Source organism: Cnephaeus nilssonii, assembly GCF_951640355.1.
Source record: "Cnephaeus nilssonii genome assembly, chromosome: 18".
Taxonomy (NCBI): Eukaryota; Metazoa; Chordata; class Mammalia; order Chiroptera; family Vespertilionidae; genus Cnephaeus; species Cnephaeus nilssonii.
Window position 1 is genome coordinate 3,000,036 of NC_137089.1, and position 15,270 is coordinate 3,015,305.

A 15,270-nucleotide genomic window follows, 5' to 3' on the forward strand; every position below is an offset into this window, starting at 1 on the left:
TGCACCTTTCGGAGGCGCGATCTGCTCCGGCACCACGCGTCCTGCCTCAGAGCCGCCTGTGTTCCGAGAGGAGTGAGTCTTTGCCGGTGAGAAGGAGGAAAGACGGGAACAGAAAGGTGGTGGGTATCCTGGACCTGGGCCATTATCATGGCAGAACACCTACATAAACCAGTGGAACATGGTATTGAACTCGGAGCATTTTAGAAGGTGCACGCTGTGGTCTAGCATCAAGCATCCATAGAACCTGCACCAGGACCCTGTCTCCACCATTACCTAGCTATGGATCTCGGGAGCAGGTAGTTGGCATCTCTGAGTCTTCCTCTTCTTCTTTTTTTAAATATGTTTTTATTGATTTCAGAGAGGAAGGGAGAGGGAGAGAGAAATGGAAACATCAATGATGAGAGAGAACCATTGATCGGCTGCCTCCTGCACGACCCTACTGGGAATCGAGCCTGCAACCCGGGCATGTGCCCGGACCAGAAACAAACCCAGGACCCTTCAGTCCATAGGCCAATGCTCTATCCACTGAGCCAAACCAGCCAGGGCTGAGTCTTCATCTTCTTGACTGTGAAATGGGAACATGAATACCCATTTACATTGGGTGTAAGGAGTAGCTAAGTAAGTGCATGCCCAGTAGTTGGTGCTCAAACAATATTAGTTTTCTCATGACTTTTTATGGAATTAAATGTAGTTTAGCATTTTTCCAGGAAGCTCTGACCCTTGGGTCACTGGGAGGTTTTGCCTAGTACAGGATGACAAGTACAGAACAGCCTCCCCCTCAGTTTCTTCAAGCAGATGTTGCTTATTGATTAGGCCATGCTTTCTTAAGGACCCCTCAAGATCCTTCTCAATGCAGCCCTCAAGGTGGTCGTTTATAAAACATCAGAGCTGATATATAAAGTAAAACATGTTTTCCATCGGTGACCCAGATCGTGTCCATAAATTACTCTGTGGGTTATTGCTCCCCGCATGCACAGATGGTTTTAATGCACATTAAATGCACAAATGGACCTCCAGGTGCTTGGAGGACACAGCACTTCTGAAAGATGTGCCAACACATTCTTATCCCGGCATCAAGCGTAGCATCACAGAATTTCTCTCTCGCTCTTGGACATTCATGCCCCACAGCATATGTTCTTATGACTAGAAAGGTGTCAGCTCATCCTCAGCTTCTCACATTATTATTGATGATTAGTAACTGGGGCATGGTCGGGGAAGGGACGTTCCAGGTGACCCAAGCCATGTCACAGAAGAACAGAAAAGGAGTTTGTCCAGATTACACTTTCTGATAAGTCTGTTTGGGTCCAGAACTCAGTTCTCCCCAAACACTAAGACGTTCAGAAGACTGTTATGACCCTGTCTAATGCTGGAAACAAGTACTTAGTCCACTTGTTTTGAATACGTCCTTGTTAAGGAATTCACTCCTGAGCAGGGCAGCTGTCTCTGTTCTTACACGCTTTCGTGGACAGAAACTTCTTTTGTATACCAGAAGGGAATGTTGCGTCTTCTACCCACTGGCACCAACTCTGCCCCGTAAGGTGATGAAGAAAGTCTTACCCTGCGTGACTTACACTGCAGCAACCAATGACTCCAGATTTTAGTGGCTGACAACAAGGAGCATTGTGTTTTCCTGCTCATGTAACCATCAGCTCCAGGTGAGCTGCGTCTCTGCTCTTTGATCTTCTTCATTCCCGGGCACGGGCTGAAGGAACACCCTTGTCTTGGTTTTGGAGCCGAGGAGAAAGTGTGTCTGAGGGAACACACATGGATCTTTCTCTCGTGTTTCATTGGTCAAAGGAAGTCACATGGCCCATCAAAGAGGACGAGGAGGTACGCTCCTCCCATGGAGAGGGTAGCCAATATTTGAGAACTATAATGCAATCAACCATAAAGTCAAGGGATTTGGGGCTTAGGAGCCCTTACTAACAGTCAGATGTGGAAGGAATGAGATCGTGGAGGAAGAGAAAGGAGGTGAGGTAAATGGCAGAGAAGGACTGGTGTTTCCCAAAAGGTTCTAGATCCTAAAGGTGAGCGGGCTTTCTTTTCCATGAGAGTGAAATCTACACCCACCCCTGGAGAACTGGGGCCATGTTTCCTGAATCCCCTTTGTATGTGGTTCCGGTTTTGACGAGTCGAGAGAGGAAGCTGAGGGGGAAGGACACGCTCTCAGAGGCTGTCGTCAGCACAAGTGGCAATGGACAGGCACACAGAAGGCCGAGGGCCCCACCTGTCCGCGCTTTCCTCTGCGATCAGCTCAGCTCTGGGCTGACCACACCCAGGCGCTGGGCTCGGGCCCTGGGGCTGCAGTTATACAAACTCAACAGCTTCTTGGAGACGACAGTTCACAGACCCCCTCCTGAGCTCCCCTCGCAGCCTCACTGTGGGGACCTGACCTGCTGTGATTTCAGGTGTCCTCACAGCTCCGACATGTCCATCCTTCAACTCCCCCCATGCAGACACCCACTTCCCAGCACCTCCCACATGTGTAAGGTCCAATTCCGTTAGCAAACCTATTTCCATGCCATGTGCAGGGACCCAGCTTCCCTGGCTGAACCCTGAAGGCACACCTGGCCCACAGAGCCCCCGACAGTCAGGGCTCAGCCTCACTCTGAGCCGTTCCCCGTCTCCCTCCATCCCACTCCCTGGAACACGCCAAGGTCTTTTTCAGCTTAAATTCTCTCATGTTGAGGTGGACTTTCTATTTTTGGACATTCCTTGGGCTTGTTCCTTGAGAACAAGAAGATGGCAGGATGAAGACAAGAGCTCGGTCAGTGACGGGACCCTTCTTTCCATCCTTCAGATTGCAGCCTCCATGCCCCACCCTCACGAATCCCTTCCTACCTCCCTGGGTGTAGATGCTTCTCCTACTTCCCATCACAACACTATTTCTTCCCTCGTCCACGTATGCATTATTCTACTGATGTGGGTGTTTTAAATTGCCAGTTTCCATGCACCAGAATATGAGATCCATGTAGACGTGCGCTCTTTGCCCTCGTATGAATGACAGCAGAGAGGAAGGCTCTCAAAACAATGTTTGTTTACTAAATTAATAAATTAACAGATCTGGGCCACGAAACCAGCTCCAAATGGTATGGGCTGCTGTTGTGTTGTCTTAGTGGCGATGAGGGTGGTGATCCCAGGTGGGCAGAACTGGGTCAGAATGTTCTTTGTTCTTCTACCTTGTGGTTTTCATGGGCTGTTCTCAAAATTGGGGGAAGGGGAGTTTTACTGAGAAAGATAAAGGATTCAGGAGGAGAGAGCTGTGCTGTTCTGGGTGGCAAAGGCAAGATGAATCTGAAAGACCTGAGAGCATAGGGCAGAGAGAGAGAGAGGACCCGGGGAGCCAGAACTCGCTGGGAGGAAATAGGAGAGGGACGGAACGCCCAGGGAGCCTGTGGAGAAGGGAATTTGGGAAAGATAAATGTCCAACAGGGGATACATATATTTTCTTAATTTTGCTGAGGGTGGTGCTATGTAAATTTTCTCCCTTCCGTAATTGTCAGTTAATCCACATTGCTCACTGATGCTTTGGTACAAGTGGATTCTTTAGGGGAAAGTGAACAGCTGTTGAAGTCTGCAGCCAGGTGGGTAATAAGATAAACTCAGAGACAGGACATGTGGGCAGTGGACTTGAAGGATGGGCTTCTCGCTGGCATATGGCTTACCCTCAGAATGCTGTGTACTGGGGAGAAGTTTGGAGAAAGCTCACCATGACACACACTGAGACTTCTACTCTAATGATATGCCAAAGAACACACATTAGCGAAGGTTACGCATTGCTTTCCCAGTCTAAGCGTCCTGTTTACTTTGAATCTCTGAACCCAAGAAGCCTGAGAGTTGGGAGCCATCAGACCCCAGTGGTGAGAGGAGGAGCCAAGGACTCTTTTTCCTGGCCATCGTTACTGGCGCCTACAACTCCCTGATGGTCCTCCTCAGACTGATGCTTCAGGGAGAGTACAAATGCAGCTCTGTAAGCAGTGTGTATGCTTAGAAGCCAGCCCCCATGTGAAAGGGCCTGGTCTAGAGTCCTCACTGATGAGAGGCCATCAGGTCAGAAAGAGATGCCTGGCAGAGATGAAGGGAGGCTCCCGGCTAATCACCAGCACCAACGCTCCAGACGTGTGAGTGAGAGCGTCTTGGATGCTCCAGCCCCAGGCAAGCTGCCTGCACTGACACCACGTGGAGCAGAGATGAACCGTCTCTGCTGAGCCCAGCCTGACCTCCTGACCCACAGAAGCATGGGCAAGAACATGGCTGATGTTTAAACAACTAAAACAAAAAAGTTACACAATAACAACAAATGCCATGAGGACATATATGCCTTTTCCCTAAGCATCTTATGTTGTTCTGAGTTCCTTCCTACCAACTCATCTGGCTATCATCTCGTGCCCTTGGAGAGGAGGGCTCTGAGAAGTTTACTGGAAACCGAGTGTTCTGTTCCGTGTGGGCTCAGTAAATCCACAGTTTATAGGTTCCTCCTGATAATGAGCTCGAGGAAATTGAAATAACAAAAGACCAACTCTGGAGAGTTGACCTAGATTGTAGAACCAGCTGCTGGCCGGGTCTCTCCCCTCTTCCCTCCAGAGGGTAATTAGCATGGATAGCTGCAATGTGCCCTTCACACAAGGATGCCAGGCAAGAACATTCCTCAAGACATCACAGAGGAGGCGGTCTCCAAGGAAGTCCAATTAAAAATGTGTGTGGTTGTAAAAGCGGCCAAGACTCAGTCATTAGGATGCCTTGTCAACACCTATGACTTATCTTCCTAACGGATCCCTCATCAGGAAGACTGCTCATAGCATTAGGACTTGGGGTTGCAGGTGACCTTCAGGTGCCAATACCTTGAGATGGATGGCTCCTGGTGAGGACATTGGGGACCGCAGTTCTAAGCCTGAAGGGAGCATGTGATGGTGCCACTAATCTGGCGAGAAGACACTGCAATCGCCGAAGTGCTTTAACGCAAAGAAAGTGTTTTTCATTGAATTTAAAAGCCTGTTTGCCACAGAAGGAATTTTCAGCTATTGACTCAGGGATGCCCATGCCACCTCTGGAGAGGTTCCCTGGAGGAAAGTTTGGAGAAAGGTTCTGAGATACCAATGGGCTTGGGAGGGTAAGAGTGCTCTGACTGAAAGATGATGTCTTTCTTTGGAATGAGAGGACAAACATAGGATGCATGCATCCATCTACTAATACCATCGTTTCTCTTGTACCAACTCTTTACAAATGGGCAGACTGAACCCAATTTGTGGAAAGGACTTGCTGAATGCCACGTGGAATTAGTGGGAGGGCCGGGTCTTGCCTGAAGGATCCTTCCTGATTTGTTTGGAGTATTTTTCCCATTCACATGTTGCATGGGGTTCGGATTCGTGACCCCACACTTGCTCTCGGCTCAGAATCTCCTCGAGTCCTGGGGCTCAGGGAAGGTAGCTTACTCTCTCTCCAACTTCCGTTACCATCTTGCGGGCCACAACCTCACCAGGGTTTTGAAAGGGGAATTTGAACCAGTTTCTGTGTGGTGCTGTTTCGTCAACACCCTTAGAATTTTGGAAGCGTTGTTACCATTCCAGTCGAGCACAGGTTGCTGGATTATTCTCTATAACTGTGTTTGGCTCAGAGAGGCTCAAAGACTCAAAAATAGTGTAGGTTAACTGCTTCATCCAAGGGCTCTGTCTCACCCAGAGCTGAGCTGTCCCCACCCGGAGGGACCAGACCCAGAGCCAGAGGACATAGAACTCGCATCTGGCTTCTCGGGGAACCAGGCAGCCTCTGGGGAAGGGAGGATTCTTGCCCCTTTTCTCGTCTGAGCCCTGAACCACCGTGCTGATGCAGTCCCGTCTACCTCTGGGCTGTTGACTCGCTCTGAGCCTTTGGGAACCTGCGTCCCGTTCTAGAGGGAATTACTCTGCTGAGGGAAGAACCCCAAGCTGCTGCCCTGACAAGCTTCCTTAGCACAAGACAGCCCTCCTTCCTCTAAACTCCCCAGCTCAGCAGCTCTCCTACACTCACCTAAGCTCTTGCAATGGGTTACTTTTCAGCACACACACACACACACACACACACACACACACACACACACACACGGTGTGTGTGTGCGTGTAGGGATGTTGCTATAGAGCATGCTAAAGCTAGAAACTTCATAGAATAGAGTATCCCCAAGTCAGTCTCGGCTTCAGGCCTCTCATTCATTTGGAGCATCTGCCACTGGCTGCCGTGGGCACTGTGCCAGGGTCCACTAGGACAGTGCCCGGCAGAGAGCGAGAGAACAGAGATGGCAGCTGGTATCTCCAGACAAAAGCAGCAGAGCCACGCGGGGTGGGGATGTCCTCGCCCCCCTCGCCACGTGTCTTGGGGACCTTCTTAGCGTAAACACCAGACTGAATCAAAACGGCTCAGCCACCAAGAAAGGAACCGAGGCTCCGGAGGTTCATCTCAGCCCCACGTCACACACCTCCGACCAAGCCAGGCCCGGGTCCAGGGCGTTTGAGTCTCAGCTCGCCCCACACGTCCACCCTCCTGACCGCTTCCCAGGGCTGAGATGTAATTACCGGGGACTGAGGTTCACACACTATCCATCACTGTATAATTGATGGTGAATAGTGATGGTCACACGAATGAAGGTGTGAGATTAAAGCTGAGTGACCAACAATCGGAAATTTCGAGGAGAGTTATGCGTTCAATATTTATGGTGATTAAGATGACCACAGTCATGAGTCGGTAGCTCATACCGGCCAGCAGACCCGCGTTTCCCAATGTGTCTCTCACCAGACGTTCTGTCGGAAGAGGGTTCTGTGGTCAAACTCCATTAGGAAACACTCTAAGTGGCCGCTGGAAAGTCACGGCGCTCTTGAGTGTTAGTCATGCAAGAGTTGTGTGACGCTGAGGATAGACACTGTGTTCTCTGGCCTCGATTTTCCGCACCTGTGTCGTTCCTTCCTCCCTCTTCGGTTTGTGTGCAAATCGAACAAGGTAAAATATGTCCAAGAGCTTTGCCAAGACCGAGAGAAATGTAAGGGATTCGTTATCCTTCCTATTACTCTCCTTATTGCCATGTTGGACTTTGATTCCAGGGCCTCGTCCTCTGTCTTCTGGGAGGCTCCTGCTCTGCCCAGAAAAACTCATTCATTAGGCGCCGAGGGTAATTCCCAGGCGGACAGCGGAGGCGAAGCCGCCAGATCGGCTAAATTGGAAACGTTTAAATTTTTCATCTATTCCCTTGTCTGCTCTTTGGTCAATAGCTTATTCTGACAACTTCATTACGGCCTAATTACTCCGGGTTCCTTTGCTCGTTTTCCGTGTGTGATAAAAAGCCCACCCAAGATCCGGGGCTGACGCCCAGGTCCCGACCCCTGACTGGCAGCCACGCGTCCCTGCTCCCCGGAGGGGTTTCTCTTCCTTGTCAGCAGCACATTGCAAAAGCCCTGCCCGTGCCTGCGGGCTGGTCGCCCATCCCGTTCTCCGCACCCTTTTCCTTCCCCGGCAGAGGGGCCCGTTTCTCTCTCCAGGCACAGCGGACGCGTCCTCCGCCCATAAATCCTGGAGCACCTTCAAGTAAATGAGCCCTTTACTCATCTCTTCCAGAAACTTCCATCTGTCGGCTTCCGTGAGATGGCCCTTAGGAAGGGACATCTTAGCCAGGCGCGGTTCTCGGGATGTGATCACTTTCTCACTGTCTCCTGAGGCTGCCGTAGAACACGGGACGGGGAGGAGGCCCTCTCGGTGCCCCAGCTTCCCGGGGACCCAACCCGTGGCTCCTGCCACCCCAGCGCCGCGTATGACAAACACAGATTCCCAGCTTGGGCCCAGGAGCGGCGCTCCGGTGGCTCCGGTGAGCAGACGTGACGGGACCGTGCACCTGGCTCTGGATTTCCAGCCCCAAGTGGCTTCATGGTGGAAGGAAAGAGACAGGAAGTTGGCATTTCGGGGACATAGGTTCAAGTACTGCAACTCTTCCTAGCAGCGGAGCATCCGGGGCCCGCCCTCATCCTGGGTGGCCGCAGTTGCCTACCGTGCCCATCGGGGATCGCTGTGTCATACAGCGTAGTTTTGGGGCTTCGCTGGGAAAGCACGTGGCATGGCACCTGCACCGGTAGGCACGGGATCCCTCCCCCTTCTCCATCTCGGACGGTCTAACCCCGTGGTCGGCAAACTCATTAGTCCACAGAGCCAAATATCAACAGGACAACGATTGAAATTTCTTTTGAGAGCCACATTTTTTAAACATAAACTTCTTCTAACGCCACTTCTTCAAAATAGACTCGCCCAGGCCGTGGTATTTTGTGGAAGAGCGACACTCAAGGGGCCAAAGAGCCGCATGTGGCTCGCGAGCCGCAGTTTGCCGACCACTGGTCTAACCCAAAGTGAGCTGGGCTCTTACTGATGCTCCGTGGTCACCGTCCACGCAGCCCCTGCCTTAGGCCTTGCAGTGCTCCAATCTCCGCCTACAGACCAGGCGTTAGTACAGTTAAGCTGCGCCCAGCTGCACAGCCTGGGGGCGGCGGTGGGGTTGCATACAGAAGGCCTGGTCCCAGAGCCCAGGGCCCACGTGATCCCCTCTGGCAGGGGATATGGGCACTAACGCCCTCCCCACTGGCCCGGACCAGGACGAGGGTGTGGGAGCACGGAGCTGAGTGCTCCCTTTAAGGAGGGCCACACTCTCCCTGCATGAGGGGCCTCCCTCGGCCTCGGAGGGCTAGCGCCTCCTTAAACTGTGAGACCAGGAGCCTCCCCACTGGGATCCATCACAACCAGGAGCAAGAGGAATATGGCTTCCTCGGAGCTCGCAATGCAGTGCGGGGCAGACATTGGTCAAACAATCACAGTAATACGCCCCAGGTAGAGGGGGTAGGGGCGCAAAGGCACCGAGGCTCCTGATCACGGTCCTTTCTCTAGGATCCTGGAGCCCCGTGGCCGGATCTCAGATGAGCACCACTGGATGGGATCCGAGGGGCCCCGCTTTGAGCTCTCCGTGTTGTTCGTGTGGAAGCTGGAATTCAGAGCGGGCGAACCTTAGCCCAGCTCCAAGTCAGGGCCAGTGCCCGTCTCTCATTCCTGGCACGGCGTTTCCCACTCACCCTCACCGCCTCCGGGAGGAGGAAATAAATCTCTTTCGCTGTAAGCAACCTCTCTGGAGGCTCAGCAAGCAGCAGAGAAGAAACCAATTTTTGTCTGGAAAGAGGAAACAATACAGACCTTACGGGAGAAATAAACTTGAGTGCTGAGTGCTTGGTGAAGAGAAAATTGAAGAAAAACCTCTGGCTGCTGGCGAGAAAGGAAGGGACGCGTAGGCCGTGGGAGCAGTAGGTGAGGAAAGTAAGACAGACACGACAGGGAGCTGCTTGTCCAAGAATTTCTCACTGTGACCAGGCCAATATCCTCCTCCAAAACCATCTATGGCTCCCCGTGGCCTGGAGGGCAAGGTTTGAGGACAACAGAATATATGAGTTAGAATATATGAGTTAGAAGTATGTCTAGTTGATATATATATATATATATATATATATATATATATATATATACATACTCTTAGTTTAATTTTAAAATATCACAAAACAGAAACAGACTCATGGATACACAAAACGAACGACTGGTTGCCAGAGGGGAGAGGGCTTGGGGGACTGGGTGAAAAAGAAGCACCAACTGGCAATAATAAAATAGTCCTGGGGATATAAAGTACAGCATGGAATATAGTCAGTGATACTGTAATAACTATGGATGGTGCCAGGGGGGTACTGGGTGGGGGGGCGCTTGTAAATTATATAAATGTCTTACCACTATGCTGTATATCTGAAACGAATATAATATTGAACGTCAAGTGTAATTGGAAAAGAAGAAAAAAATAACAAAAATCGTTTTTAAGTGAAGAAATACGTAGTAGTTATAGAGAAATCCAAATCCTAGCGAAGTAAAAATTTTGCATCTGCCTTCGCCATCTTCAACGCACTCCCTTCCCCAAAAGCAAGCCCTATGGCAGTCCCTGTGGGTCTGTAGAGAACAGCTCTCTCTACAGGCTCTGCAGCTGCAAATAAGAATTGCTACCCCTCCCCCTACAAAAAACAACAACAACAAAAAAACACACCCAGCCCTGGGCCATATTTTCGCAGCGAGGCCCAGTGAGTCTGCGCTTCCTCGTACCATGGCGGTCACTCCGCTGCAATGATGCCAACGCTGCAGGGCCGGGGTCAGCGGGCATGGCGCCGCCTAGATGTATGATGTGACGATGCAGGAATGGACCTTCTATTTCCATCTTTACTTTGATGCGTGTAATAGGCTTTTCCTCTTCGGTGTTTCATTTTGCTTTGTGTTTTTTCCTATCCACCCTTTAATCTGCCTTGGATTAGCACCTTGCTCTCCCTCCTGGGGGTCTCCCATTCCGTGCTGCCTGCGGGGTCACTGGCCACCTAGGGGAGTCGAAGGGACTAGCCTTGCATTCTCCCCACCTCGTCCCACATAGGCAGCGTCCAGATGTGACTTGGGTCTGGCCACCAGGCGCTCTCCCAGGACTTTACTGAGCAGACGACTCAGTGAAGGCTGGAGGTGGCTAACGGTCATGTCTGTGCAGTGGCTGCGGCATGGCCGTGGTGTTTCGCAGAGACCAGACCGGACGTGCTGTGGGGCCATGGCCATGGTCCTGTCGCCTGGTCAGCCAGCATCCTTGATCCCCGCGGCCTTCAAGCTGATCTTCTGGCCCCTGGAAGTCCTCGGAGGCCCCAGATCCCTCCAGCAAACACTTCCTTTGCTCAAGTGGCTGGAATTATTTCCAATTGCTTTCAACCGAGGACCTTCTAAGAGATACCGTGTGAAAACATGTCATTACAAACGAAACCCGTGATTTTATGGATATTATTCCTGAGGAAATGGCAAAGCTTTAAAATTGGATTCAGTTAAATGAAAAGGAAAACGTTAAATCAGAAAACAAGTAACGTGTGAATACATTGTAACTGTGGCGATTAGGGAGACAGTGAAGGGGTTCCATCTCCTTGTCTCTAGAGCAGACACGAGTCCCCTCGGGGCTCCGCTGTGGACCTGACCGGACCCAGGAGCCCTAACCCCATAGGGGCGGCAGAGCCTGGCCACACTCAGGGTCCGTGTCCATCGGCAGCAGGAGTGTGTTGGGCTCTCCATCCCCAGGGGCCGGGCCAGCACCCAGCGTTTCCATACTTCATCGCGTGGTCCAGACAAGCTCTTTTCTGGGTGTGTTGTTTTGTCCTGAAACGTGGTGCCTGCGTGGTGCGCCGTCCCGCATCCCTCCCGTCTTTACGGGGCCACTCCCCGCAGAGCACAAGGCCCGCCGCCCAGAGAAACACCCAGATTCACTCGATGGCTTCATTCCTCAGGGACCGCACAGGGAGGCCCCGAGAGCCCATCGGGCACCCTCTGCCCCGTGGCTCCGTGGCTCCATGGGACAGCCGTGGCACTTCCAAAGCCACCTCATCGCCACGACTCATCAGTGCAACCGTTAGTCCGACCAGGGAGCCACGTCCTGCTTCCTCCACATCTCAAAAATTAAACCTGGAATAATTCCGCAGGAGGAGCCTGTCCCTTTGCTTTCACTCCCAGGAAGCAGTCCCCGCTGGCTTCCCGTCCTCGTCCGGCCGATGACAGCCTCGCCAGCTGGAAGGGGGTGAGATGGCCCACGGGGAGAGGGGGGCTCTATGGTGTAACCGGGAGGAGGCTGCCGTGGGAAGTGCTGAGTCCGGTCTTGCTGCCGCCTGATGGGTTTGGCAGGACGGTGGAAAGAGACAGGCCCTGCAGAGAGAGGCGGGTGTGCTGGGGCCGAGGAGGCTCCCGTGGTCAGAAAAGGCAGGAGCAGAGTTCAGAATTCTCCCTCCCTGGGCCTCCATCCACCACAGGGCCCGCGGGAAACTCTGAGGACAGGGCGCCCCCTGTGGGAACCCGCAGCGCTCCCTGCCATCTGCCTGGGCACAGGGACGTGGAGACAACGCCCTGTCCTCTGGTGCCATCAGGAGGGGACGGAACAAGCCCTGCTCCCCTCGGTCCCCAGAGAATGACCACGGCCGGTTCCCCAGGCTCCACTGAAGCCAAGGTGAGGAGGAAGATGGAATTTCATAGGAGAGAGGAAGGGAATAAATACGGAAGCTCGGAGTGGGGGGAGAGAGGAAGGGAGTTTGATCACTAAACTGACCTCCCCCTTCTATTTCTGTTTTCTCCTCCACTTGGAAAGAACACCAATATACATGCACGTTCCAGGGATATACTGCCAGTTCCACTTACTTTCCTCAAATATGAAAGAATGAATGGAGCTGACCTTCAATTCCCAAGGTGCGGTGGACTTATTGCAACCATTGGCCTCTAGGGGGCACAGGGCTCTGCCACCTCCTGCGTGTGCGGGGATCAGGACCCAGTCCCGGTAAATGTGGCTTCCGGGGCCAGACCAATGACCCCCTCCGTCCACTGCCCCTGTTCCTGCATCATTCGGCCCAGGTGGCATCTCTCTGAGGAGCCGTCCCCCGGATGCTCCCAGAGTCCTCGCTGGCCGGGTCGGCCCCCCTTGTATTGCATGATGAGCTTCTGTGCACACCTTCCTCACCAGCCTGGGCGGCACCCGTGAGGACCACGCCACCACTCCCAGTAACAGACCAGACGGGGGGGGGGGGGGGGAGCTCAGGGAAACTGAGGACTTCCCAAGGTCTCAGAGCTAGTGGGCGGCAGAGCCAGGATTTAAGCCTACCGCCCTGCACCTCCTTCCAAAGCTCTTCATCTTTCCCACATTAAACTGTTTCCTGCAACAAGTAGGTTTCTGAAGTGCCCCCGAAGGAAATGTGTTTTCCTCACATGAACCTCGAGCTGGACACTGGAGAGGGGTCCCCAGGTCCCCGGGCGATGAACAGTCCGCCTTTCAAAGAGAATGATCTTGTAGTTCACGAGGCGGCCTTTCAATTAACCGAGGACTGTGGCTCTTCACTTGACGTTATTTCTCCATCGTCTAATTTCCGCCGCAGGTTAATGGCCCCGTGGGGAGTTACTGCTACTTCGGTTTCAAAAGCAACGGGCGGTCTTCCCGGATTATGGGTGGTTAATGGCATCACCCAGCTGTTTTGACTTCCTCCCCATCCTCTCGAGGTGACCCCAGGGAAGAGGACGACAAAGGAGAGAGTGGGACTCCCTTTCTGGTCCCTGGAACCTTCTGCAGCCCCGTGGCCACCCCTGGTCCCAGCTCCTAGGGAACCGCTCGCTCACAGCCAGCCCCGGCAGGTCCAACCATTACTCACGCAAACACGTTACTGACTCTCGGTGCGCCCAAGGCTCTGCGCTAGGACCACGGGGACGCCGAGGAGGGCCCAGGGTGTGAGGTTAGAATCCAGTTGCCTGGGATCGTCACGGAAGGCCCCGAGCCCGGCCTCCTCAGGCAGAGTTCCTCTGCGGTTTCGTCCGGGTGCTTATCACAGTGCGTTTATTCATTCAGTGAACACAGATGGTGGGTCCACAGTCCTTTCCTGGCAACACCTTCCTAGGAGCTTATGGTCCCATAAGGGATGCAGATAAATGAATGGGTGTGACAGTCCATGGAGATGCGTCAACAGTGCGGAGGGGAGGGGGGGGTGAGAACACAAAGGAGTCCTTCGGGGCTGAGGAGCCGGCAAGCCTTCCTGGAGGATGTCAGGGTTACAGCTGAGTTTCCATCGAAGCGGGAATAGGGGTCGGCCAGGAGAAGTAGTGAGGGGGAGGGGGAGGGCGAGGGGGCGGGTAGGAGCACTGTCTTCATCAGAGAGACCAGCTCAGCAGATACACAGACGAGAACGAGTGAGTCATATGGGGGAAGGATGGAGGTTAGCATGCCTTCGGTCGCTTCAGAGTAAAGACGCCTGTGAGAGGGATGAGGCCGGAGAGGGAGGCCTGTGTGAGCAGGAGGGTCTGGTAAGCCTGAGGAGGCTGACTCGGGGGTACACGAAGGCGAGTGTGCAGGAGAGCGCCATGAGCAGGCAGGGCCTTCCCACACAGCGTCCGCTGCACCCCGGAGGCCTGATTTGGGCATCAAAAAATTTCAGGCTGGCCCAGCCAGCGCGGCTCAACAGTTGAGCATCGACCTATGAACCAAGAGGTCACAGTTCCATTCCAGACCCAGCACAGCTAGTGGGTCGGGGCACGTGCCCGGGTTGCAGGCTCCATCCCCAGTGGGGAGCATGTAGGAGGCAGCCAATCAGTGATCCTCTCTCATCATTGATGTTTCCATCTCTCCCTCTCCTTTCCTCTCTGAAATAAATATATATATATATTTAAAAACACATTGCAGGCGGAGCAGTGGGCTCACGATGGTGATTAGAGTAAGGAGGAGGCGATAGAGACGGAGAGGCAGACATCCCGTGGAAGGAACGCTGGGAGAATGCCAACATAACCTAACTTAGGAGAAGACGAGTCCATGCAGCAGCGAACAGCGGGCCTTTCGAGAAATGCAAACCACAAAGTCCCAGCAGCCCCTCGGAGCCCAGACGGCCCCTTGTTTGTGAGTTAGCAACACCCCGTCGATGAGCTTTCCTGCCTGGAACACCGGATCCGTCACCCCTCGAGATGTGCACTTAATGGCATTCCGAGAAGACAGCGTCTGGGAGTCTAACGGCCCGGCTGGCTCTGACTGCCGGCTCCGGGATGACTCAGGACCAGAAGGTCCCAGAACTTTCCTCAGATGATGACAAAGCTCAGCAGCAGCTTTCGTTCCACGAGAGCGGGGCTGCGTTTCCCCGGGTTGGTTGACGTAGGCTGTGCTGACGGGACATTTCACTCACTTTAGACAAGAAAGACGTGCCGGCTCCTTGAAGGCATGGCATGTAAGCTCGCGGCCTTTGTCACAGTGTACCCCACGCGTGGAACAGCCTGGAGCTGCGCAGACACGCCTGGAGGCAGAACGTCACAGAAATTCTGTCACGTGTGGGAAGTCTTCGTCTGTGAAAGTGAGGCCTCACGTTTTCTGAAAATCGCACCAGCGTTGGTGCAGCCGGTGTGGGAGCAGAAGCAGCGGGAACTGGTCCCGGTTGTGGGGGGTGGTTGGGGGGGGACGGGTGGAAACACCTGCCTGCCTGCCCCTCCCCCCGCCAGGCCGGCCTCGGGAAATGATACCTTCCTAGGCCGTGCATGTCGGTGAGGTGAGGGGGGGCAGAGACCCACCTCGCAGGGCAGCTGAACCTGCCGGTCAGCACCCGAGCCTCGCTGCCCTGACCCCTGGCTCTCCAGCGAGGAGCCAAAGGCTGAGGGAGCTCGAGGGAGGGCTGGGCCTCAGATGGAAACGTGGCCAACGTCACAGGCACACTGGCAGCA

The 15,270-nt window shown here is 53.5% G+C and overlaps 1 protein-coding gene across 1 annotated transcript in view; it reads right to left on the minus strand.

Moving 5' to 3' along the window:
* The window catches only part of KHDRBS3 (KH RNA binding domain containing, signal transduction associated 3), a 257,417-nt gene that overhangs the window by 121,450 nt on the left and 120,697 nt on the right, over positions 1-15,270 (minus strand). The gene's annotated exons all lie outside the window — the stretch shown is intronic.